Here is a 27,742-nt window from a genome sequence, read left to right on the forward strand (position 1 = left end):
ATTGGAAGAAAACAAGATGGGCCTTTCCTGAATGTGCAAGTTTTACAGAACAACAGCAACACAAATTAAAATGCTGACAACAATTCCTGTGTGCACACAGACTCATGGTCTGATTCTAGGCAGAAAGCGATATTTCCTTTGGCAATTTGAAAGCACATTTACTACTGGGGTAGAGCAAGTGATAATTACTGTAACAGCCTGACACATGTTCCTTCTAGTTTAGACAGGCAGAAAGGAGCACATGTCCTAACAGCTCCTTGAGACCATGACCATGTGTTAGAGGGTGAGTGATTAGACTAGAGCAAAGGAAATGAGCCTTGGTGATGTTGAATCTGTTTGCGATACACACTGCTTTCTGAAACACCACACAGAGCGGACTATTACGCATGGGAGTGTAGGAGAAGCTGCTGCATGTGTGCAAAGAGTGTGTTTCTGGAGACTGTGTATTGTCAGCTGCAAGAGAGATCTGCATGGAGACTCCCACAACTGCATGAAGAGTACAGACATGTGTGTAAGAGTACATGTGTGGTAAACGTTAATTGGAGTTTTCAACATGTAGGAACCACCTCAGCCATTGCAAGAATTGATGAAAAATCTACCATGCTATTTTCAAATGTGTTTGTATTTGCCTCACATATTTGAGACACTGATTTCTGCTGAGTGCTAACCAACACATTGGAAGAAAACAAGCTGGGCCTTTCCTGAATGTGCAAGTTTTACAGAACAACAGCAACACAAATTAAAACGCTGACAACAATTCCTGTGTGCACACAGACTCATGGTCTGATTCTAGGCAGAAAGCGATATTTCCTTTGGCAATTTGAAAGCACATTTACTACTGGGGTAGAGCAAGTGATCATTACTGTAACAGCCTGACACATGTTCCTTCTAGTTTAGACAGGCAGAAAGGAGCACATGTCCTACCAGCTCCTTGAGGCCATCACCGTGTGTTACAAAAAACAACCTGCCCCTTTCCTGCGATTGCCAGAGTAATAGAGCAAGACCAACCCAAATCAAATCTCTGTTTACATTTCCTGTGTGCTCACTGTCTCATGGTATGATTCTAGGTAGAAAACAGTATTCCTGGGTGATACCAGTACACATTAACTTATAATGAAGACATACTCCATAATATACAACATGTTCAAGCCACTTAAATATCTTCCTTAACATAAAATGCAAAACACAACTTTTAAAGTGGTAGGAAAATGTAACATACTATTTTCAAATGTGTTTGCATTTGCCTCTCATTGTTCAGTAAATGATTTCTGCTGAATGATAACCATCACACTTTAAGATAACAAACTACCCCTTTTCTGCGAGTGCAAGGCTAACAGAACAAAAGCAACACGAATTAAATCTCTGTCAACAAATCCTGTGTGCAGACAGACTCATGATGTGATTCTAGGCACAAAACAATATTCCTCACTGATACCACTACACCTTAACTTGCAGTGAAGACATACTCCATAATATCTTACAAGTTCAAGATAGTTAAATATCTTCTAAACCACAAAATGTAAAACACAACTTTAAAACAAGAATGACAATTCTATTATTTATATCAAAATACACCACATACTTCCCCTCTCAAACTCATAACTCACCTTTAAAATTAATTAGTTGAGAAAGAAATGTGGCACTCAAACAGCAGATTATCAGAGCCAGAATCTCAGAGCTGTACACCTCTCTCCTCTCTCCACAACCAGTAAATGGCAATTTTTCCCTCTCTTTTTTCCCACATATACATGTTAATGTAAAATCATAGTCCTTCCCACATTTTTTCAAATGGAATCACACATTTCTATAGATTGCAACTTTCAACCCATTTGAAAATCATCCCTTCCCCCAACATGACTTCTGCCTGCTACCATAGCAACAGCTCATGGAACACAGGTGTGAGCAGAGAGGTCAGAAGTTCAGCAGACAATGTTTCAAATCCAAAGAGCAAGACTGCTTGACTTTTCAAACCGAACAGCAAATCCAAAGTACTGTTCAGTGGGAACACATTTTTCTGAACCAATCCAAAACATGCTTTTAAAAATGTAAACATACAGCCTAGCTTTTAGTGTAGAATGGTTTGAAACAGCCAATGAGTTCTTTTTATTAAAAAAAATTATGTATGCCTCCATTTTTCAACTGTCTTTCTTTTCATATTGCCATTCTACTGAAAGACACCTCCTGAGTGCATCCTGTTCTCCTTCAAAGATGTTCACAGTGTGGATTGTAGGTCATAGCTATGTCTTCTGGAGTGAAAAATTTGCAGAAAAAAGAGGTATGGTGAGAGACCTTGCTTTGCCAAATGTAGACATTAAATGGATTGGTCAGAGAGGGTTAAAGTGGCACCAATTAATGCCTTTGGTGAAAACCTTTCTACATCTCCCACAGCCTAACCTTATTATTGTGCACTGTGGTGGAAATGACCTAGGCACTTTAACTGGGGTAGGTCTGGAAATGCTTATTAAGGACACCTTTGTGCAATTGATGTCGCTTTGTCCTCAATCTGCCTTTGTATATTCTAACATATGCCAAAGGCAAAAGTGGAACTGGTCCAACCAATTTTGTCCGCAGATTGACAAAGCAAGAAAGCACGTCAATAAGTCTGTTTCTGCTTTCCTCAGAGACTATGGTATGTGTTCTATATACCACAACAACTTGCGTTACAACATGCAAGACATTTATAGAGGAGACGGTGTACATTTCAATGATGAAGGGAACAGAGTCTTCCTCTTGAACTTTAGACTCTGCATCGGTACTTACTTGTAGGTACCAAAAAACACTCAATGAACACAAGGGCTCTTTTTAGAGCCACCTAATATCTAAACACTTAAAAGTGATTTTTATTTCTATTTTTTTTAAGGCTTTTTTTAATGTTTTAAAGGTTTTTTCGGGTACGCTTAGAGTGCGCGCACTTCGCGATGTTTTTAAAAAAATTAAAATCTTTTTTTTTGCCCTTCGTGATCCTACTGTGCCCCCCTGACAATGGCTAGGGGGTCTAGAACTCCCTACCCTGCCCCCTTTTCATGGTCTCCACCTTTCCTTTTTAGTGCGACAGACACAATGGCGGCCGACACTTCTTGATTTCGACCGATTCGAATGTTTACTAACATGTAACAACCAATCACAATTACGCTCGCGCACGGCAGGGTGCGCGCACAGGGCTTGCTCAGCGCGCGCACGCTGCGCGCGTATAGATATTGATATGCTTTCAAATGCTATTTTCTCAGGAAATACTGAACAGATTTACACCAGACCTGCAAAAGGCACTTCCTTGACCTTATGGCTACCTCTCTGCCAAATTTCAAGTAATTCTGTTCAGCCGTTCGGGCTGTAGCTGTGTCTAAAGGTCCTATGGAAAAATGCATGGGGAAAACGCGTTTTGGGACCCCCCTTTTTTCTCAGCCCCTGCTTGACGAATCACCCCGAGACTTTCAGGGTAGGAGCTGAACGGAGCGCCCCATTAGTTTTGAAAATTGCTCGAGGATTCGTCAACCAGCGCCAAAGTTATTCAAAATAGAATTTTGAGATTTCCTATGGAAACACGGTCCTAACTATAACTATCTACTGGCGACCGCCAGTAGATAATATATATATATATATATATAATATTTGTATTTATTACTATACACACCCTGCTAGTCTCTTTATGAGGCTAGAGGTCAAAGCACATATGTTACCATTAAAATATCACAGTAAATTAGCACAATATACGATAGGCCCTAGGGGCGAACCAAACCATGTATTAAGAAAGTGGTATAAGAACCACGACTTGACTAGACACAAGGCCTAGAGCCCGTAGAATCGCTGGAACCCCAAGGAACCACCCAAGGTAGTGACACAGGGGACCCACCGGGGACGTGTGCAGTGTGGGAACACAGCCATGAGCTCAGTTAGCTTCTATTGGGAAAGTCGCGGTTGGAATTTTAAAGGTTAAGGACACTTAGAGGTGGACTAGGAACAAACCCTTTTGCACTTAGATTATTCTAGGGCCAACACCCACGGGAGCACCGGAGTACTCGTGTTACCTCACCCAGGGCAGCCGGGTCTGGGTCACTAGCCAGTGACCAGGGACACGATAGACGAATGCCCACCGATGTCGGGTGCTTCAGGTGCGAAGAGCGGAAGCTTGACTCTTCAGCCACGTGGACCAGGAGGCGTCAACTACAAGCAGGAGCTGGATTTGAGCTGTCCCATGAAAGATGTCGAGTGCTGCAGCGTTGGTGCCCGGATTGGACACAACAAGCCTTGGCAAAAGCAACCCACGCAGTAAGAGGAAAGATGCTTCGGTGCAGACCAGCAAGGTCCTGGGGACTCTCCAAGCATTGGAGAGTCAGGGCACGTCTGGCGCAACCAGGGAAGCCCAATTAAAGTTAGAGTTGCCATTACAGGGGCCCACCAGTCAACAGACCAGTGATCGCGAAGGGACCTCGAGAGAAAACACAAAGGGCCAGCTCACGGAACACTCGTGGAGTGTAAGCGGGTAATCTTTGGTGCAAATGCTGCTGGGAGTCAGGGCTACAAATAACCCAAAGCTTAGCTGCAGAGGTCACCACAAAGCTGATGCTTCTGCAAATCGTCACACTGTCCAGGGGTTTGGGTTGCACGGTCTCGACGAGGGATACAGGCCTCAGTGTTGCTGAGCACACAGATCGACCTCAGAGACCACGGGAACCCACCTCCTGTGTTGCAAAATTGTTCAGAGTCCTCAGGAGCTTCGGAGATGCAAACTGGACTGTTGCGTCTTTGGTGCCTGCCAAGCAGGGGAGTAACTCCTTTACTCCAAGGGAGATTCTTCAGTCATCTAATTTTGTGTAGATTGTCAAAGTTCCAGGATTCAGTTTCAGAGTTTTGTCCAGGGATATCTAAAGTTCTGTAGTCAGGGGTTCCTTCTTTATACCCAAGGAAGGGGTTGGACTAACTCAGGGGACCCACCTATGGGAGGGTGTGGAAAGAGGGGTGGCTACACCCATTTCCTTTGTCCAGTTTCAAGCCAGAGCAGGGGCTGGTAGCTCCAGCAACCGGTTTGAGCTGGACTATGCACAGGCACACCAATTGTGCCCCCATTTCAGACTTTAAAGCACTCTTGAAGTGCACCCACCCAGCCCCAATCCACTAAAACCTGTCTGGGAGGTGATAACACCTCCCTGTGACAAGAAACCGATTGTCCAGGCTTCCCCTGCCGGAGTTTCGGTCAGCAGCAGGAGGCCAGACTTGTGTCTGTGGCTGGCAGCATCCATTTTGTGATGCCAGGGCTCCGTTAGCTAGTACCGGGTATAAGGGTGCTGTCATGTCTCTCCCTCTAGAAGGTTGGGATCATATTCCCACATGAGTTACTGGAGTGGGGGTATGATTCCAAGGTGTTTGAAACAAACAAAACATGTTTCCTTGCAGCCATCCCAAAGTTAGCATTTACCGTGAGGTTATAATGCACTTAAGAGTATATGGTCAGGCTGCATCACAGACAACCCCGGAGAATAGATTCTGAAGGCTGCAGAGGAGCTCTGCTCATGCATGGGCACCCTCTCACATAAAACCAAGCACCCTGCCTTCAGGATTGAGAAGGCCTGCCACAGGGGTGACTGATAGGTTTGTATGTGGAGTGATAGGGTGAGATATGGTGATCTCAGTAAGGGGTGCATGCACCAACTCACTCAGGCTGCAGCAGTCCTGTTGTGTCATTTTGGAAGGCTTCCCAGGGGTGGCATAATACATGCTGCAGCCCCTGGTAGGCCTCTGGGGTATCTATGACCTGGGTACAAAGTATACCATATACTTGGGACTTATAAGGGTACCGCAGAATCCGATCTGGAGTGTACCTAAAGTACTGATCATCAATTTAAAGGGAAAAGCAGATGGGCTGGGGTCGTGAATAGCAGGATCCCAGCCAAACTAAGTCAAAAACAAACAAAACACCAGGAAAAAAGTGGGGGCAACCATGCAGTCAGATTCCACCTTCCTACACTTGAAATCGACCAAACCTTTTTGTTACTGACTTTCATTATTTTAATTTGCCTATCTTTTCACAAATTTTTATTCAGAATTGGTCTTAACCTTAATGTTTTTATCCTTTTAGATGTATTGATCTAAAAATTTGCCACAGAACTCCTCTAACACTTTAGTGCATAAGCCTTGACATTAGTCTATGTTACTAAGGGGCTGATTATGATCTCGTTAGGAAACTCTTTCGACCGAATCGGATTCAGAATAGTTTCTGACCGACTCAGGTTCAGAGTCCAACCGACCAATTGCAATGCTTCCATCGTTAGGTAAGACTCACATTGATTTCAATGAGAGCCAGTGTTCTGAACGAGAACACAGGCTCCCATTGAAAAAAGGGGTGGTTTGGGAAAACCATGCACCATATGACTGACACCCGATGGTGCCTGCCACACTGTGCATGGTTGGAAAGAAGGGTCCCTTGGGTATTCCCCATGGGTCCCATTCGGAGGGCCCCAGGTGAAAGGGGGCCTGCTACAGGTCCCCAAAGTCAGATTCTGACAGTCGTTTCGTGTCAAGCAGACCCAATCGGAATGGCTGTTATAATCAGTCCTCGTAATCGCTCGTTCAGAAAACGTGTCCATAGAGCTGTACGATTCAGCTCCGAACGACTCGGGCTATCCGAATGCCGCTCAGAACTGATTCAATCAATCAATCCATTTGTATAGCGCACTACTATATCGTGAGGGTCTAAAGGCGCTAAGGGGGAGGTGGGTTAGCAGCTATTGCTCGAACAGCCAGGTCTTGAGATGACTCCTGAAGGTCAGCAGGTCCTGGGTCTGACGCAGATGAGCGGGGAGGGTGTTCCACATCTTGGAGGCAAGGTAGAAGAAGCATCTGCCGCTGGTGGTGGTTCTGTGTATGTGTGGGATGGTGGTGAGGGTGAGGTCGGCGGAGTGAAGCAGGCAATTCGGGGTGTAGAAGGTGAGACGTGTGTTGAGGTATGCTGGTCCGGCATTGTGGAGTGCTTTGTGAGCGTGGGTGAGGAGCTTGAAGGTGATCCTCTTGTTGACTGGGAGCTAGTGCAGGTCCTTCAGGTGGGCAGTGATGTGAGAGTGGTGGGGGATGCCGAGCATGAGGCATGCGGAGGCGTTCTGTATACATCTTTTGTGGAGTTTGGCCGTGGTTCCAGCGTAGAGGGCGTTGCCGTAGTCCAGTCTGCTGCTGACGAGGGCGTGGGTGACCGTCTTTCTGGTTCCGGTGGGGATCCATCTGTAGATCTTGCGAAGCATGCGGAGGGTGTTGAAGCGGGAGGAGGAGACGGCGTTGACTTGTTGGGTCATTGAGCGTGATGGGTCCAGGATGAACCCCAGGTTGCGTGCGTGGTCGCTGGGCGTCGGTGTGGCTCCCAGCACGGCCGGGCACCAGGAGTCGTCCCAGGCAGAGTGGGAGGAGCCAAGGATGAGGACCTCCGTCTTGTCTGAGATCAGTTTCAGGCGACTGTTCTCCATCCAGTCAGCGACGGCCTTCAGTCCTTCGTGGAGGTTCGTTTTGGCGGTGGCCGGGTCCTTGGTGAGTGAAAGGATCAGCTGGATGTCGTCGGCATAAGAGACGATGTTGAGGTTGTGCGAGTGGACGATGATGGCGAGTGGAGCCATGTAGACATTAAAAAGGGTAGGGCTGAGGGATGATCCTTGGGGCTCTCCGCAGATGATCTTGGTGGCTTCAGAGCAGAATGGGGGGAGACGGACCTTCTGGGTTCTGTTGGTGAAGAAGGGGGTGATCCAGTCCAGGGCCTTGTCGCTGATTCCTGCGTCATGGAGGCATGTGTGAAGGGTGTGGGGGCAGATGGTTTTGAAGGCTGCCGAGAGGTCCAGGAGGAGGAGGGCTGTGGTTTCACCAATGTCCAGCATGGTCCTGATGTCATCGGTGGCAGCGATGAGGGCAGTTTCGGTGCTATGCTTGCTGCTGAATCCTGATTGGAATGGGTCCAGGATGTTGTTCTCTTCGAGGAAGTGGGACAGTTGCCGGTTGACGATCTTTCGATGACTTTCACCGGGAGCAGGGAGATGGGTGGAAGATCTTGAGGTCCTTTGGGTCCGCTGTGGGTTTTTTGAGTAGTGCGTTGATCTCGGCGTGCTTCCAGCTTTCCGGGAAGGTGGCGGTCTCGAAAGAGCTGTTGATTGATGGTCTTCCGGAGTTGGGGTGCGATGATGCGGTTAGCTTTGTTGAAGATGTGGTGAGGGCAGAGATCGAATGGTGAGCCGGAGTGGATGGTGTTCATGGTCTTGATGGTATCGTCGTCGTTGACGTGGGTCCAGGAGACCAGGAGGTTGGTGAGGCTGGGGGGTGCTGAATCTGTGGTGCTAGCGGCTGTTGGTAGGGTCTGGGTGTCGTGGATGTCTGCGATCTTGCGGTGAAAGAAGGTGGCTAGTGAGTCGCAGAGGTCTTGCGACAGTGGGATGTCGTTGGCGCTGGAGCTGGGGTTGGAGAGTTCCTTTACGACGTTGAAGAGCTCTTTGCTGTTGTGTGCGGTGTTGTTGATGCGTTCCTGGAAGAAAGTCATTTTGGTGGCTTGAATGAGTTGGTGGTGCTTGAGACAGGCATCCTTGAGGGCAGCGTGGTTGTCCGGTGTCTGTTCGTGGCGCCACTTCTTCTCGAGTTTTTGGCAGTTCTGCTTGGACTCCTGAAGGTCGGTGGTAAACCAGCTGGTCTTTCTGTCTGTATGTCTGTTTGAGGGTTGTTTGATCAGGGCAAGAGTGTTGGCGCAGTCATTGATCCATTGCCTGAGGGTGCGGGCGGATTTGTCGGTGTTGACTGTGTCGGTTGGTGGGTTTTGGCGAGGGTGGTTATGAGCTGGTCTTCGGTGATCTTGTTCCATCTGCGGTGGGGGATTTGTTGCGGGTGGCGGTGCATGGTGGGTTTCTTGAAGGTGAAGTGGACGCAGTGGTGGTTGGTCCAGTGTAGTCCGGCAGTGTGGCTGAAGGTGAAGACAGCTTGAACGGTTTCCTTGCATTGTAATCGGTTGTCCGGAAAGATGACCGATTTGGTCGGAAAAATAGGTTCTGAATCGGATTCGCCGAATCCGAATCCCATTCGGAGCTTTTCCGGACAGCATCGTAATCAACCCCTAAGTCTTAGCTAAGGATACCTCTGACTTGAATGTCTGGAAAAAGGCTGTGGTGGAAGCTAAGCTTCTCTCTTTGCTCATTTAATTCTAGATGATTTCTTACAGTTAGGTTCCCAGACTTTGGCTTAAGTCATTCTACTACTATCTAGTCGAGACAGCGTAGACATTAAGCAAAGCGCAAACATTGGTGCAAGAACAAGTAATGACACAAAAGGCGAGTCATGCCTATAACTACCTGCATTTGTGCTGAACATATTCATAGTGTCAGCGAAAATCTAATAGCACATGGCCATTATACATTTTAAAAAAGCACAGGGAAATGGTTACATCGAAACAAGTTTAACTATCTTTGTCTAAGGGAATTTTCAAATTAGAGAGGGAACACAAATGACGGTGCTTCCAGTTACACCCAACTCACTACTATGGAAAATCTAAATTTGTCCTTGATTTTTGCATAATATATGCTCTTGGGAATCGTCACAACCCCAATTGATGTAATAGATTAAAGTTGATAAAGAAATAACCAAGTCAAAATAATGTAAGAAACTTTCTATTAACTTGTCTTCGCTGTAGTTCATAGCAGTTGTGCTCACAATCAAAACTCCTGTCTGTGCATACATTCGTAATAGGCGCCAGATGAGCTTGTCGCCGTTCCGCGCTTCTGCCTCCATCGGGCCTGGCGATGTCATGTAAATGCACCACATGTCATAAAGTATCCGCAGTCGTCCCTGTCCAGTTCTGCAAGCTGATGGCATGGCTGTAAAACACTGTGTGAATAATCCTCCTCATCAAAATACAGAGGTCTGAGTTTGAAGCATTAAGAACATCTCCTGCAACAATTGTTATATTTGCCTCACAGCAGTAGAGGGGTAAAACAGATATTGCAAAAGCTGAAAGCATCAAAAGCAGCTAGCACGGTCACAGCTGGTACACTTTGACAGTGGGAGTTAATTTACTGCAAGAATAACAGAAATGACAGTTCCTACAGTTCCTACATGTCACCAACAGAACACAATAGGTTTCTGTTCATTATAAAGCGGAAGAGGCCAAGCTTGCTGGAGCCCTTGCCATAAGAGTCTGGGATATAAGCGTAGCAGTTTCCCCCACACAATGGAGGAAAGAAATGTCCTTTACATAAACAGATTATTCATAATATTTTAAATGGTCTCAGTTGATCTGGACGGTACTATTCTGGCATTATGACTGTTACACCAGGCAGAAAAAATATTCTTTTTCAAGTTGTCTCCTCTACAATGAGAGTGATTCAAGCAGAGCGACCAATTTCTACTGAAATTTTAACGAGCCAGTGAAAAAACTATTAAATTCTCTTCAGGTTTTGATTTAGGTTCCTACCAAGCGAACTTATTCTTAGCCTTCAAAGTGACAGGGTAAAGAATTTTCAGGAAAGGTGAGCTGATAATGCTTCTGAATTCTAAAGGCAAAGTACATGCTCAAAATAAAAGGAAGATGCTTTTCTGATGGGCTGCATTCATGGATCTGCTTCATATCTCATAGAAGCGCCGAACTCAAAAACATGGCAGAGTCGTGGTTCATATTAATAGCCTAATTTGAGGTCTCCAATGAACTGGCTGGGGCGAGGTATCTACTGCTCATTAGCTTTGCAAGCTTCTGGTATTAAAAAAGACTGCAATGACAGCCTAAATCTTCACTGAAAGTGCTTTGACTGACACAGTGGCTTGAAGACCCCATGCATTGAAAGATTTGTGTCGTAACAGCGTAAATTTGCACCGAAGATCTCAGGCTGACACAGCAGCCGCACCTTCAACAACAAGCATTTGCAATGCCATTGGTCTCACCTTTGGTACCCTATAACTATTTAGCCATGCAGCACATTATCCTGGGAAGCACTGAGTTGGGTAAATGTTATTCAGTCCCAAGGGGTGAACATTTGCTTTAAAGATTGCCTTATGTTACGTTATAAATAAATATTGTGCAGGCATGAACAAATAGATAATAGATTTGCATTAGTCTCCCATAACTTCTGTCTACGGCTATCGCTGCTATATAGAGGGTCAGAGACAGCGCAGAACTTTTCTGGCAATTATCTAAACCTTTATCGTGACTTTAAAGCAATGCACTTTGCCAATGTAGGCGTGGTATACATTTGTCATTTTATACTGTCGTGTAGTTCCTAGGGGTCCCTCAGGACCTGCACATTTTGGATGACCTAAACTGAGTGCTTGGTTTCCCAACCGCTTCCGGACACCCCCCACAGGATATGTCAGTCATTAGACCAGCTAGCTCTACAGAGCCACTACCACCCTCTGTATGCTACAGTGGAGTAGGTAGTCTCTGGCAACCACTGAACATGACAACCTTGATTCCTCAGGGATCGTGGAAAACAGAACAGTACGTTTCGGGCAGACACTCGTGCTTGGTTTCTCTCAGAGAAGAATTTATTGGTCCAGCGACAGCCTTGTGTAAAACATATGTGCTGCGACAATCAGGAAACAGAAGCATACAAAAGAGATTGCTAGTACCAGTATAGTGAATAGTAGATACATTTCTACCATAGTGCTAATAAGATGAACATAAGCAGTTCAGATAAAAACAGTAGAACTTGCATATTCCTAAAATGCGCGCTAATTTTGCTAAAATGTACCTAGCCTAACCTGGAGGTGTAGGTGTATATGTGTATAACTATGTCTATTTGTAGCCAAGAAACCCCCAGGGAATAACCAGCCCCCCACCTGATGGTTGGGAATGAAGGACCCCATCTCTGCATTGAGGATGACAACCTGCAAGGGATGTCAGGCCGCTGTGTGTCGGAGATTCGGCATGCAGGGCCCATGTCTCAGCTTGGAAGGAATTCTCCTCTAATTTGTAGGGGGAAGTGAGGGTATTTTATACTAAAAGTGGTCACTCCATGTTTTTTTCTAGAATCAATATGTTTTTAAAACAACCATGAAGGTTTTGAAAACAATCATAAATGTTTTGAAAACAATCAGTGATGCTTTTCTAAACAAGTGTGATCATGCACAGCTGGCTGTGGGCCAAGGATGAAAAAAGTGGTGACCCTTATACAGAATAATTCTGCTGTGCCTGGGTACATGTTTATGTACGTCAGGTACAGAGATTATGATAGAATACTTAGAGCCTGGTGTCAAGGAGGCAGACGCAAGCTACTATGTAAAAAGTCACCTGTTTAGAATTGTTATTTTCGTGTGGATAGGACAATGTATGTAATGTATGTAAAAATGGGGTATACATCGATGAGACTATCCTAAAAGACATGACACGCACTCCTCATCAAAAGGTCAACAAGGTCTACTAAGTAGTGATAAAGCTAACACTATATAACAAGGGCATAGCATCATTTATAATAAAACATATTAAAAAGCACTTAAAAGCCTGAAAAATGTCCCTGATATAAAAGTCATTTTTCCCTAAAAAAGCTTTCAAAAGGTCCTCTAAACTTAAAATAAATATTGTGATTGTTGCACTAAGCACCTTGAAAGCCATGAAGCTGAGTTAGAGCCGAGAAGAAAAATAAAACAAAGTTAATTTCGTCCTTCAATTTTAGTAAATGTTTAAAAAGTTGCCAAACGGTTCCCAGCACAGGAGAGGTCAGATTGTTTTAAGAATCCTGCGCTGAAGACTCAGCATCACTGCAAATCGTATCTGCAGATGCCAGCAACTCAAGAAGTTCCAGTTTCATGTCGAATGAGCAAAGATATTTATCTCTGATTCTCACGACAGCCGAACCTCTGGAGCAGAGTCAATATCCATTCCAACAGGAGCAGAAGCATCCCTTGGAGGCTCAAGAAATGCTGTCATCAACATGGGAATACGCTGGGTACAACTGCACATGTGGACCTGCAAAGGCACCAGTAGCGTGTCTATGTCTGGCAGCGCAACCAATGGAAGTGTCAGACACAGGTCCAACACGCAGCAGAATCTGCAGAAGAGGCAACGGAACACAGGCAGGACACAGTCTAGCCAGACCCATCTGACAGGCAGGAACCAATGCTCACTCAGCTCTCAAAGCCAAGGCGTGGTCAGGTAGAACACCATGCGCTCACAACAACATTGTTCCAGCAGTGTTCTCTCCATTTCGTGAGGGATTGCGACGTCCATTGTGAAGCAGAAGTATTAAAATCAGGTTACCCGCTACCGAAAGCAGGAACAAAGGAAGCACTCCAAAAACTCTTCCAAGTACAGAGTGTATGAAGGCTGGAATTACTCTGAAGATGGTCTGAAAGGTGGTTGAGAGACCTGATCCAAGTCGCTTAACCCCTTCAACGCGCTTGACGGAACGGTTCCGTCATGCACGTCTGTTGGGCTGTGCTTATGACGGAACCATTCCGTCATGGCCCCGCCCGCGCACAGAATCTTCAGCGTGGCGCGGAAATCCGCGCCGCGCTGAAGGGGTTAAACAAGTGTACGATCCCACTCGTATCAGACATGTTAAAGATTGTTGCGGGGATTCGCCTCATGCACAGAACTATGCACAGGAAACCAGGACCTCAGTTTGATTGTGGTGTACCAAAAAACTCACCTCAGTACCCAGAACCCCTATCTGACTAGCATAAGTATCTCATTCATTCTCCGTACCATCTCGAAGCTACCAATGATTAGACAACCCAGAACAAGCAACTTAGAATACTCTCAGGAATGGTGGGAACAAGAACACCTTTTTGCTGTTATTCTCATATCAGTCCACAAAGTGTGTAATCAGAGACACAAAAAAGTTTAAAAACCTTTATTTTTAACTACGTGCTCTAAGATGCAGTATTTTGGCTAGCATAAGCAAACAAATGATCAGAAATAAAACCATCAGCATTGCAACAATTCCATAGAAAACAAAGGGAGAAACCATATTATAATGATGGTGGAAACAGGTCCTATAATACCTTGTGAACCACCCTCCCTTGGCTAATAAGCTAGTTTTATAATAATAATAGAAGGTCTCTAGGTTTGAATGGGGAACCCCATGCCTCAAAGATCAGCTTAGGTGAATCACATCACAGGATCAGTACTGCTCTCTGTGTCTGGAAAGGTTTTCTCCAAGAGTGCCAGCATTATGCATGCAATGCTATATTAAAGGTACCCTAGTTTTAGATATTTGCAGCGGTGTGCTTGTTTTGTCTAGAGCATGGGCCGATCAACCTGAATTCAACAGCATACATTGTTATTTGACCTTGACGGTTTCTGCACACAGTGTTCAGACTATGGTCGTGGTGCACGTCTAGGGATGTAAAAAACAGACCGTTCTCATGTGAAGAAAAAGCAAGCAAGCAGTTTTACTTATAATAACAGCTACCTGTAGTGTTGAGTGCAAAAGCAGCAAAGTGGCAAGATGGCGTTAAACATCTAAAACGCTTATGCTAACATAGCAATGTGTGCTGGCAAAATCCTGTCTTCACTACAAGATATGATGAATAATTTCTCCAAAATGAATCAGGACGTTCGTACGGGTCAGGGACTGTATCTCTGCTAAAGACCTTGCAACCTGGAGATCAAAAGTCTCTCAGGCTAAAGTTAAGGCTACATTTTGTTGAAACAACATGGCTTTCAGTCTGCTCAGTAAATCAAACCTTATACTGGAAACATTCAATGAAGGCCACAGTGGTGCCTCCCTAACTGTGTGAGCTGGGGGAAACAATACTTGCTTACAGCAAACAACCCTGAAGTTTACTGTGACTAGATATGCAATGCCTGGCGTCATTCCACAAGAGCCTTGATTATTCAGCACTAAATAACTTCCATTCGAAAGCAATTCAAAAACAGGATGAATCACAGCAGCTGGGGAGCCTTCCAAGTAGTAAGATAAATTCCCTTTTGACGCATTAGGCATTCCATTAAGTGACACTTCTTTGCACACTAAAGACCCACTTAATGCCTTCCCGCGGTCTTTACCACTTAAGAAAACATCAGTGTCCTTATTCCTGCACCTAAAGCTATACAGTAACTCCCATGTTTACTATAAGTACACTTCACCCAACGCTTAATACCTGCCTGCTTGGATGTATCAAAGGCAGTATTGGAACTGAATTTTCGTGATTGGCAGTGTGATATAGCCATGAATTAACTATTCTGTAGTTGGTGACTTTGCTACAGTGAAAGGTAACTTTTCTAATTTCTCAATGAGCAGCATGGTGTACTTTGCATCTCTGGGGCCATAGTCAACTGTCTGTTTGTCAGATTGTACACCTCAAACAAACTTGTACTGTTAAGGTATTTCCATGGCCCGTTGCCTGAACTCAATGATTGCAGCGTCCAGCTTAAAAGCATAATGGAGCGCAATTGAGATTGCCCATGTTGTAGAATAGACAAATCTTGTTCCATTATGTCAATTGCCAGGGACACAATGTTTCCCAGTGAATAAATACATGAAGAAAGTGTGGTCACACCATTGTCTACCACAGCCAGGGACTTTTTGAGGTTAATCCTATCAATTTCACGTAATCTCTCAGCAGCATCCTGTTGGGAGACTTTCCGCAGTACATTGCAGATGGCATACAAGAAATTTTTCTTATGCAGTTTCTCGGAACCTGACAAGAAGTCCCTAAGATCCATGTTGTCTGATAGAAGGGACAAGTGTTGGTTCACCTGTTGTAGTGTTGAGGTTTTTATCCATTCTAGGCACACATTCCCACACTATAAGAAGTCACTTCCCCTGGATCATCTGTGTGTACTTAGTGTTGGTCAGGCCTATGGATATTAAACCCTTTGGTGTTACCCTTGAATCTCGCTTAACGCCTATTTGTGTCGATAAGCCAAACCAACCATCCCTTCCAATTGGGAGCTGAAGCACTCTATGTACCATTCTGTATCATTGTACCCAGTGCCTCCTCACTAATCTGTGTGTCATTCGATATACCTTCAATAGGTATCGGCGAGGGGATGCATGGTGTTTTCAGGTCTTTAGTTTTTGCCAACCCCGTAGCAGTTAGTTTGTTGCACTGTTCTGTTCAGGAAAATTATCTCTAATGGTGTGAGGCAAGCTTTAAATAAAGCCTCTGTTCCCTGAACCTGCCAACCTCTCGTCCCCTAGATCGATTTTGTGTCTATCGTGTCCGTCTAACATTCGAAACCTTGTATAGACAGTTGGTAGATGAAAGGTGCTGAATATATGAGCTTTGTGCTAGTCAGCATCATTTTTCTTCGCAGTTGCATTCATCTGTGCTAACTTATAATAGTATGACATTGGGTCTGATGTATTGAACCCTGAAAAGTATCCACATTTCTGTATGAATGTGGCACAAATATCTTTTGGTGGTTTCCGGCAATGTTCCCATTGATGGTAAGTGTTTACAGTGCGTGGAACACTAGCTTTGTGCAAAAAGTGATGACCGTAATGCTGGTAATAAAACATACATTGTAGTCAGGTGTATACAATACAATACAATTCAATTCCCTGTAAGAAAATGCAGCAGATTGTTCTAAATCTGAAAGCATAGTATTTCCAGTCTCAATGTCCCAATTATCAGAGAGTGTACTCGGGGTAATGAAGTCATTCATTGAAATGTTGAACTCGTGTGGAATTTTCAAATGTTCAGTAGGACCAAATACATCATATGAAACTCTATCCCATACTATACCATCCAGTACTGGAATTGCTGAAATGTTCACTAGAGACAGGCATCTCTGTTCACGGTGTGATGACGTATGAGGTTTCAAGAGCAAGTCCACAGGTTGGACTGCAGAGCGTTGTGGGAGGTAATGTCCATTCAGTAGTAGGAAAAAGACAGTCACTATACAAATCCAAATTAACAGGAAACGGATCCCTTATGCCAACCAAAGATGCAACCAAGTGTACGCTAAGTACGTTTTTTTCAATCAGAGATAGAATTGTCAAAATGTTTCTTTTTGGGAAATGGGTGGTGTTTGCTCAGGTTCACATGGATCTGAAGAAAAGTCATAGAAGTTGATGAAGGAGCCAGACGCAGTTTGATCTATCTTTGGGAGCTCAGCAGTGTGTGTAGAACTGGCAGTTGCTTTTTGTGAAGGCACGTTGATGTAAAGTTCATCATTGGGCCAATGTGCAATTGGCATTTTAATAGTATTTTGGTGGTGTTCTGTTTCAATTGGGCTAGGACAACAGGATTTTTCAGTGCTCCATGCACTTTCACATACAGGCACAGCATGTCTTCATGGTGCAGACACATGCACCGGCTGCCAGGTGGGAAGGGGAGAGTACTTCCTCACTAGCAAGCTCCCCCCTCCCACTGCTCACACACAAGGGGGGCAGTGCTATGCTTGCTTCTTTATATTGCAAACAGAAAGGCACCAGGACAGTCCAGTCATTTTCCTGCTCCAGGCTTGAGCAACCCCTGCAGGTCGTCCTATGCCCACACACATCAGGGGCAGCACTCCTCACACAGCTTCTCCAGCTCCCCTCCCAGGCAGGTTATTTAAGATCCAACAGGGATTTTTTCCTATGAAGTCCTTTATTCCCTGAGACTTTCAACAGGAGGTAAGCACACACAGGATCTTGGAGATTTCTTCTCAAGCAGCATACCACACCAGGGCAAAAAGAGTCAGTCCATTTCCTCCACCATAGACAGAAGCAGCAAGTGCAGGCCAACCCACCCCTCACTCAGAGAAGGCAGCACTCCTCACACAGTCCTTCCGCTCTTCTTTTCTAAAAGTGGCATTTTCAAACACACAATTTAAAAACTATTTCCCTAAAAAGATGTGCTATTAAATTCTGTGTTCAGACAGCCCAAAAGCCACTTCCTCATCTTGTCCAAGTGGAAAGTTATACTTGTAAGATGTTACAAAGCAAACCCCATGTTAGCCTATGGGACAGATAGACTTTCAATTGTGAAAAACAAAATAGGCAGTATTTCACTATCGGGGCATGTAACACACACTAGTACATGTCCTACCTTTCACATACACTGCACATTGCCCATGGGGTACTTTGGGCCTAACTTAGGTGTGGCTTACATGTAAGAAAAGGAAGGCTTGGGCCTGGCAAGTGGGTGCACTTTCCAAGTCAACATGGCAGTTTAAAACTGCAGGCAGACACTGCAGTGGCAGGTCTGAGATACCTTTTCAGGGTTAGTCATGTGGGTGGCACAGTTAGTGCTGCAGGGCCACTAGTAGCATTTGATTTACAGACCCTAGCATACTCAGTACACTTTACTAGGGACGTACCAGTAATTCAAAATATGCCAATCATGGATAAGCAATCATATAATAATTTATACAGAGAGCATATACACTTTAGAACTGATCAGCAGTGGTAAAGTGCCCAGAATACTATAGCCAATAAAACCAGGGTCAGAAAAATAGGAGGCAAAAGGCAAAAGGTTTGAGGATAAACCTGTCAAAAGGGCTAGGTCTATCAGTTGGCGCTGGGTGTGGAACACTTTCATGAAATGTTAAGGTGTTCTTTGTGCTGTTATATTGAATATTTTTTGTACAAGACAAGGGAACCCTAAAAGGTAACCAAGGACCTAGGGAGTCAATTTTAAAAGAACAATGGTCCTTGTAAAAAGTGATTAGCAACTGTTTGTTTCGCCTGTTTGCTTCATGTTTTTTGGTTAAAAATATGTCTTTGTAAATTGTAAAGTGTCAACCTTTTGTTCATTTATGTGAAATCGGATACAGGACTGTGTCCCACTACTCTCTAATTTTGTTTCTTTACATTGTTTAATTCTCATTAAATCGCACTATCCAGCTGGATAGCTTACATATAGAATTGATTTCTTTCTATATTCATTCTGTGTTTGCTAATCACTTTTTACAAGGACCATTGTTCTTTTAAAAAAGTTATATTGAATATGTCAGAAAATGTAAAAGTGGTTTGAATTCCCAAAGCTAGGAATTCTTCTGATTTTTTTCTTCCTAATAATGTTTCACCAGTTTGACAAATCTCCACTAAACTGGTGCCAAAACAAGTGCCGAGATCCCTCTTTTTTCTTTGCACTCCTTTGGCGAATCTCCATGGCAATTTGCAGTGTCTGTCAATTACAAATAAGCTAGAGGTCTGGAAAGTTCACTGCAGATTCGTCAAGCAGGTGGAAAGTTATTAGCAAGCAAAGATCTGATGAATTCCTATCTCTGGGAATCCAAACAACTACAATTTCTATTAGTTCTCTAAAATCTTACATCGCTAATTATATTTTAAGTGATATAATTTACTACATTAATGATGGCATAAATTGCTGACATATGGCATAACAGTAGAAAATATATATAATGGTGGCCGATTAACGGATTTCAAAAGCAACTTCACGTGGCGTCATCATCCTTGTCAAAGGATATATATATATATATTCACTGAAAAAACCATAGGTTTCAGGGGCGTTATAGTTAGGAATTGGCATTTAAAAAACCTTTGAAATTCACTGAAAAAAACCATAGGTTTTCAGGGGCGTTATAGTTAGCTGGACATTTCCCTCGTACAAAACCCTAGAAATTCCCCTGTTATAGTTAGTTCAGCTAACTATAACTCGCGCCCCCACAATGCACTGCTGATGATGTCACATATTACATCACTCATGACATGGTCAGTGACATCACTGATGACATCACTGATGACATCTGAAATGACATCACTGATGACATCACTGATGACGTCATCCAGTGAGTGTGTGTTTCCATAAATTTTAAATATGTTTAATTTATATATAGGGAAGAACCTATGGAAGAATGAGTGGGTGTATAAGTGTGTGAATGGATGATTTAGTAGGTGCGTGACTGACTCTATAAGTGAGTCATTAAACGTATCTTACTGCAGACTAGTGACTAAACTGTGTGAATGTCTGTATCTGTCTGTTGGTGTATAAGCAGCTGCATGGTTTTGTGAATAGCTATATGAGTGTCTCTATGGGTTATTGATTGGTTGTCTGAGTATCTGTGTGGGTGCCTGAGTGTTTGTGTGGGTGGGGTGTGTGTGACTCTGTGCATACATGTGTGAGTGGGTGATACTATCGGTGCATGGTTTTAAGAGTGCATCTGTGATGGACTGTATGGTTGGGTGAGTGTATGGATGGGTGTGTTAGTGATTGAATGTATATCTCAGTGGTACATGTGTGAGTAACTACATATGTGAAAGGCAGTATATATGTGTGTAGGAGTATATAAGTGGGTATATGTGAGAGTGTGTGATTGTGAGAGTGGCTGTATGGATGAGTGTGTGCTTGTATCAGTGATTGTATAAGAGCGTAAGAATGTGGTACTATTTTTATGAGTAAGTGAACTTGTGTGTGTATAACTGCATAGGTGAGTATATGGGAGTGTGATTAATTATTTGCATGACTGACTAAGTGTGAGAGTACCTCTATGGATGATTGGTGGTGTGTGAGTGTCTATGTACGTGTATAAATGCATATGATAGTCCTGTACTGAGTGACTGTAAGTATGAGTGACTGTACAGGTGAGGGAGTGGATGTGTGTGTAGATCTTAGAGTCAATGAGTGGGTATGTAGTTATTGGTATTGGAGTATCTATAGTTTTGAGAATGGACATCTGAAATTTTGATTGAGTATATCAAAGGGTGTGAGAAGGTGCACTAATTTATCACATGGATGACGTCATCAGTGATGTCATCAGTGATGTCATTTCAGATGTCATCAGTGATGTCACTGACCATGTCATGAGTGATGTAATATGTGACGTCATCAGCAGTGCATTGCGGGGGCGTGAGTTATAGTTAGCTGAACTAACTATAACGGGGGAATTTCTAGGGTTTTGTACGAGGGAAATGTCCAGCTAACGCCCCTGAAACCTATGGTTTTTTGAGTGAATATATATATATATATAATATATATATATATATATATATATATATGTATATCTATATATTAGCCATCAAAGGGATTACAGTAACAACGCGCTCACAGTAGGTGCTGGCATGTCGGTGGAATTAACCTGTAGTCATTTTTAAAGACAAGAAGAATTATGCCGCACTCCAGGATTTCATTCACAAGAGTAATTTAATTGTACCACTAACAACAATCCATTTTGACTGTGAAGTCTTGATCGCGGTTGGGTGAGTCCTACTTTAATTGCGCTTATACACAAACAACCCAATTTACCCACTATGGGGCATTATGGGATATGTGGTTTTTGACATTACTAAATAAAAACTTTACTAACTTGCATTTTGTACAACAGATATTCCAAAGATATTGTGAGCCATATTATACAGTTAATCAATGAATTGCATAAGAAGTTTTGATATTCTACTTGTCAGAAGATACCAGCAGAACCTCCACAGGAGCTGGTGATGTACCCAAAGCCCCTCCACCAGTACCCGCCAACCAGAATATAATCTGTAATTGCTGGACAACGGCAGGGGGGAAAGGGGAAGTGGACAGAGGGAGAGAGAGACAGCCTTATAAGGAGGATATTCAGTACGTATTTTTCTATCTCCTTCTTTTCGCCTACTGGGTTATTATTGTAGTACCTGCATGGGGAAACAAATGCACAAACATACAATGCTCAACAATCCATAAATAACTCTTTCCTAAATGTGAATATACTTCTGTCTTTTCTTATATATTCTAATTACCCAACAGCGAAAGGCTAATGCTTCTCTCTATTTCTCTAAATGTTGTAATATTGGTCAATGTGGATAGTTGTTATTTTTCTATGAATAAAGTTCTTGTTCAGTGAATTGAATTGATGTAAATTCTTGAATCAGTTCTGTTCATTTAGGGTTAGTTGGAACACAGTTCTCTTGCAGAGTTTAAAAGAAAGTTCCTTACACTGTGTTGGCTTCAAGAGGAAGAAAAAAAAAGTCTCTCAATTCAACAAGTAGAAAGGCTACCTTGAGTTTCCTTGTATTCCATCTCTGTATATTGCTTGGCTGGAGAACTCTGGGATTCTCTGAGTAATTAAATGTGGTGACTGGAAATACTGAGGACAATTAAATATTCTTGAGACAATTACTCTAATGCGCGAAAGAGAAACACTGCCCAAATGAATTTCGGCAGCGGCAAAGAATTCAGTTGATTGCGCTAAACAAGCGCCGTGAAAAGACACTATCCAGTGTCTTAACTGAGGAAAAACTCTTGTCAGGATACTGCGCAGATGAGAGACACAACCGGCGTCTCTCAGAATTCAGTTGAAGTGCAGCGTTCATTTGTTGCACATGCGCAATTTGCGCTTCTTCCTCCTCGTGCCTAATAAGACTAGACCGCTGACCTTCAGGATTGGTGTTGAGTAGGATGTTTCCTGAATTCGCTACTGGGAACGAGCGAAGTGTGTTTAAATAAAGTTTCAAGGCAGTTCTTGCAGCAGAGTGAAACCTTTTCCAATGGGGGTATTTTCTGAATTTATTGAGTGCTAAATGTAATTATCCTGACCAAGCCTTACATGTGCGCTAGCTACCATGTTCCTGACAGCACCTCCCTCCAAAAGGGGTCCCCCAATTCTCGGTTTCTTTGGAAAGGTTTTATGGAAGTTTTCAATTAATCTAGGAGCGTGAACATTAGATGATGGTTCCCAAGACCTCTCCTCAGGCCCATAACCCTTTCACTCAACCAGATAATACAGTATGTTTCTGGTGATTTTAGAGTCTAATATTCTGCTAACCTCGAATTCTTCTTCTGAATTTACACTTATAGACATGGGTTTTTCTTTTAGTCTTACTCTTGGAGGATTCTTTTTTAAAAGGGACATATGAAAAACAGGATGGTTCTTAATCTGTTTTGGAAGTTGCAAATTCACGGCCATTGGATTGATGATCTTTTTAATTCTAAAAAGGCCAATAAATCTGGGTTGAAATTTTCGGTTACCCTTTAACTGCAAATTTCGAGTAGATAACCAAACCTGATCCCCTTCCACATATCTAGGTTCTACTCTTCTTTTTTGTATCTGCGTCCATTTTGATGTAAATCCTTAAACATCTCTTTAACAACTGGTACAGAGTCATCATTTTTTCCTAGCATAATATTAGGGTGTCTTCCTGAATTTAAATAAAAAGGGGCATACCCTGTGGAGCCACGCACAGCATTATTATATGCAAACGCAAACTCTGCTGTCCATAGTAAATCAGACCCGTTCCCTTCCTGTTCTAACAGATAGAGTCTTAGGTACTGTTCCAACTCCTGATTTACTCTCTCAGTTTGCCCATCAGTTTCTGGATGGTAACTGGTGGAAAAACAAGCATCAATAACAAAAATACTCACAAACTTCTTCTGGAACTTTGACACAAACTGAGAACCCCTGTCAGAAATTAGAACCTTGGGAATTCCATGAGATATCACTATATGATTATTAACCCCTTCTATGCGTCGGACGTGCGGGAGCCGTCCAACGCATAAGTGATCATGTACGACGGACGGCACCAGCGCGTCCAACACCACGACCCAGGGAATCCCTCTGGTGCATGCACCAGAGGGATTCCTTTTAGCCCCCAACAGCATTGGGAGCTGGAAAAGAGCTTCCCCAGCTCCTGAGGCATCCCCCCTGGTTTCCCTGAAATGACGATCAACGCGCACGTAACGCTGATATAATTTCAGTGAAATCGAAACTGAAATGAGCCTTGAGGCTCCCCAGTGGATCCTTGCTTGTGGATCGCCCCAGGATGGTGATCCCCAAGCAGGTATCCACCCACTAGACACCAGGGAGGGGGTGGCGGTGCCCTGGGCAAGGGCTTTTGCTCCCCCCATATTATTTGGCAATGTTTAATCTTTCTGCCTCCCCTGGGAGCCAGAAAGCCCTCGAGCACCAGGGATTTGTTTTCCACAAATTTACTTAGGGTGGGGGCTACCCAAAACTGGCATGCCCATGCCCCCCCCACCAAAATTACAGCCTTTCTGCCCCCCAGGGGGGGCAAAAAGCCCACTAGACGCCAGGGCAACTGAAATTAGGGTGAGCGCTGCCCAAAACGGGCATGCCAATTCCCCCAACCCGCCCACAAAAAAGTAACGTCTTTGCCCGCCCTGGGGGACAGATGAGGGCAGTAGCCCACTAGACACCAGGGATTTTTTGGGGCAATTTTACTTAGGGTCGGGGCTGCCCAAAATGGGCATGCTAATGCCCCCACCCCCTGCCAAAATTACAGCCTTTCTGCCCCCCCTGGGGGGCAGAAAGCCCACTAGACATGAGGGATTTATTTTGGGCAATTGAAATTAGGGTGGGGGCTGCCCAAAATGGGCATGTCAATGCCCCCACCCCTCAAAAAAATGACAGTCTTTCTGCCCCCCTGGGAGGTGGATAGGGACAGTAGCCCCCAATCTGTTCCCCTGGGGGCAGAAAGCCCACTAAAAAACAGGGATTTTTTTTGTATTCATGTAAGGGGTGGGGACTGTCCAAAATGAGCATGACAATACCCCCAGCCCCCCAGAGAAATTCCAGTCTTTCTGCCCCCCTGGGGTGGCAGTAGCCCCTGATCTGCCCCCCGGGGGAAAGAAAGCCCACTAGGCACCAGCGATTACACTGCCTTTTTATATGCGTGGGGGTGGGGGCTGTCAAGAATGGGCATACCAATGACCCCCCCCCCAAAAAAAAATAGCCACAGTCTTTCTGCCCCCCTTGGGGCCATATTGGGGCAAACCTCCACCCCGATTCTCCCCCAGGGCGGCAGAAATCCCACTAGGCACAGACTTGTGGATTTTGGGCCCTAGCGCAGCCGGCACATAGGGAAACCTAGCAAACCTGTACATTTTTTAAAACTAGACACCATGGGGAATCCAGGATGGGGTGACAAGTGTGCCTCTCACCAGGTTCTGTTACCCAGAATCCCTTGCAAACCTCAAACTTAGTTAAAAAAACACATTTTCCTCACACTTCTGTGATGGAAAGTTTTGGGATCTGCGTGGATCGACACAATTCAAACTACCCCGCATTCCCCAAAGTCTCCTGAGAAAAATGGTACCTTGCTTGTATGGGTAGGACATGTGCTCATGACAGGAAACGGCCCAAAACGCAACGTGGACACAGCACATTTTCTCAGTGAAAACAGACCTTTTTATTGCAAAGTGCCTAGCTGTAGATTCTGAACCCTAGCTCTGCCGGCACCTAGGGAAACCCAGCAAACCTACGCATTTTATAAAACTAGACACCCAGGGGAATACAGGATGGGGTGACTTGTCTGGCTCTCACCAGGTTCTATTACCCAGAATCCCTTGCAAACCTTAAACTTTGTAAAAAAAAAAACACATTTTTCCTCATATTTTTGTGGTGGAAAGTTCTGGAATCTGCGTGGATCCACAAAATTCCACCCAACCCGCATTGCCCAAAGGCGCACGAGAAAAATGGTACCTCACTTGAGTGGGTGGGCCTAGTGCCCGCAGCAGGAAACAGCCCAAAACAAAACGTGGACACACCACATTTTCACAGTGAAAACGGACCCTTTTTTTGCAACGTGCCTAGCTGTAGATTTTGAACCCTAGATCTGCAGGCACCTAGGGAAACCTAGCAATAATATACATTTTTTGAAACTAGACACCTAGGGGAATCCAGGATGGGGTGACTTATCTGGCTCTCACCAGGTTCTGTTAACCCAAAATCCCTTGCAAACCTCAGAGTTTGTAAAAAGAAAAACACTTTCCTCAAATTTCTGTGGTGGAAAGTTCTGGAATGTGCATGGATCCACAAAATTCCACCCACCGCGCATTCCCCAAAGTCTTCCGAGAAAAATGGTACCTCACTTTTGTGGATAGGCCTCGTGCCCACGACAGGAAATGACCCAAAACGCAACATGGACACCCTTTTTTACAAAGTGCCTAGCTGTAGATTTTGAAACCAAGCTCTGCCAGCACCTAGGGAAACCTAGCAAACCTATACATTTTCAAAAATGGGAGCAGTGATGAACACCTCTTTCAAAACCTTAAAAGACTGTTCTGCTTCATCGTTCCATTGGAATTTCACTCCTTTTTTCAAATACCGAGTGATAGGGCTGCCCTTGGAGGAAAAGTTTGGTATGAATCATCGATCAAAATTAGCAAATCCAATAAAACTTGGAATCTCTTTTACATTTTTTGGGGTTTGCCAATTCCTAATCACTTCTACCTTGTATGGATCCATTTCAACTCATGCTGCCGACAAGATAAATCCAAAAATGTCACTTGATTAGTGAGAAAAGAGCATTTTTCAAGCTTTACATATTGATGGTTTTCCTATAACTTCTGTAGAATGGCTCTGACATGTTTCACATGATCCCTCATATTTTCAGAGAAAATTTAATTGTTGTCAATACAAATGACGGCCACTCTATCAAGGTATTCCCGTAAAACGTCATTCACAAAGTGTTGGAATGCTGTCGGAGCATTACACAAACCACAAGGCATGACCTGGTATTCATAGAGTCCATACTTTGTGTGGAAGGCCGCCTTCCACTCGTCTCCTTCAGCAACCCCGACCAGATGGTATGCTCCTCAGAGATCCAACTTGGTGTAAGCCTTCACTCCTTTAACTTGGTCCAGCATCTCAGAAATTAAAGGTAGGGGGTATCGATTCTTGACTGTAGCCTGATTTAAGGATCTATAATCGATAGACTCCCATCGTTCTTTGGAATGAAAAATTATGGGGAACTAACAGGAGACTGAGAAGGTCGTATAAATCCATTTCTCTGATATTCTTCCAAGTAGGTCTTAAGATACTGATTTTCTGCCTCAGTGAGAGCATAAATGCGACTACATGGGAGACTCACTCCAGGTTCCAACTGTATCTTACAATCATACTCCCTGTGAGGAGGTAATTTTTCAGCATTCCTTTTGTCAAACACATGAGCAAAATCTTGATATTCTTCTGAAACTCCTTTAAGATCCAAAACACAAACCATCTGTGAAAGTTGAGCCAATTCTGAAGCTGGTGAACCCTCTGACTTAGATGTCTTGTTATGAAAACAATACTCTTTGCAGTACTCGGAGGTCATCTCTATAGTTCTTTTCTTCCAATCAATTTTAGGATTGTGGTCTGTCAACCAAGGCAGGCTCAGAATTAACTAAAATTGGGGAGCATCGATTAGATTGAATCTTAGAAACTCTGAGGTCCCGATTCACAGAACTAACTTAAGACAAAATCCTAAACTTACTACCATTTTGGTATTCACAGAATGCACTTACTACTTTTGGTATTCACAGAATGGATTTACGACTACTAACTTTACGTCCGCACTCGGGCCGGAAATTCCGGCCCGGAGGCGGAGCTTCCGGGCCAGAGGTGGAGCTTCCGGCCCAGAGGTGGAGATTTTGCCCATGGCTAAATCTCCGCCACTGGCCGGAATCCCCACCTCCGGGCCGGAAGCTCCACCTCCGGCCCAGAAGCCCCGCCTCTGGCCCGGAAACCCCGCCTCCGGGCCGGAAGCTCCGCCTCTGGGCCGGAATTTCCAGCCCGAGTGCGGACGTAATGTTAGTAGTCGTAAATCCATTCTGTGAATACCAAAAGTTGCAAGTGCATTCTGTGAATACCAAAAGTAGTAAGTTTAGGATTTTGTCTTAAGTTATTCTGTGAATCGGGCCCTTGATGTCCTTTTAGCCCTAACAGCTCAATAGTCGCAGTTTCTTCTGTAATTGGTCCGGAAGTTAAATCGGTTTCGGCAACCGCTATGACTACTTCTATGTTCTTCTTTTTGATCATTCAAATTCCTGCTCCTTGGGCAATCTTTAAATCACAAAAATTACCGGTGGCTCCGGAATCTATCATTACAGAAACTGCTTTTATTTCCGAATGAAAACCTTGCTGTGAACGAAGCTATTAAATGAGGAGCTGCAGACTGAAGAGTGTTAGCTAACTGTTGATAAACAG

Source organism: Triturus cristatus, chromosome 5_2 (genome assembly GCF_964204655.1).
Source record: "Triturus cristatus chromosome 5_2, aTriCri1.1, whole genome shotgun sequence".
In the NCBI taxonomy this organism is placed as follows: domain Eukaryota; kingdom Metazoa; phylum Chordata; class Amphibia; order Caudata; family Salamandridae; genus Triturus; species Triturus cristatus.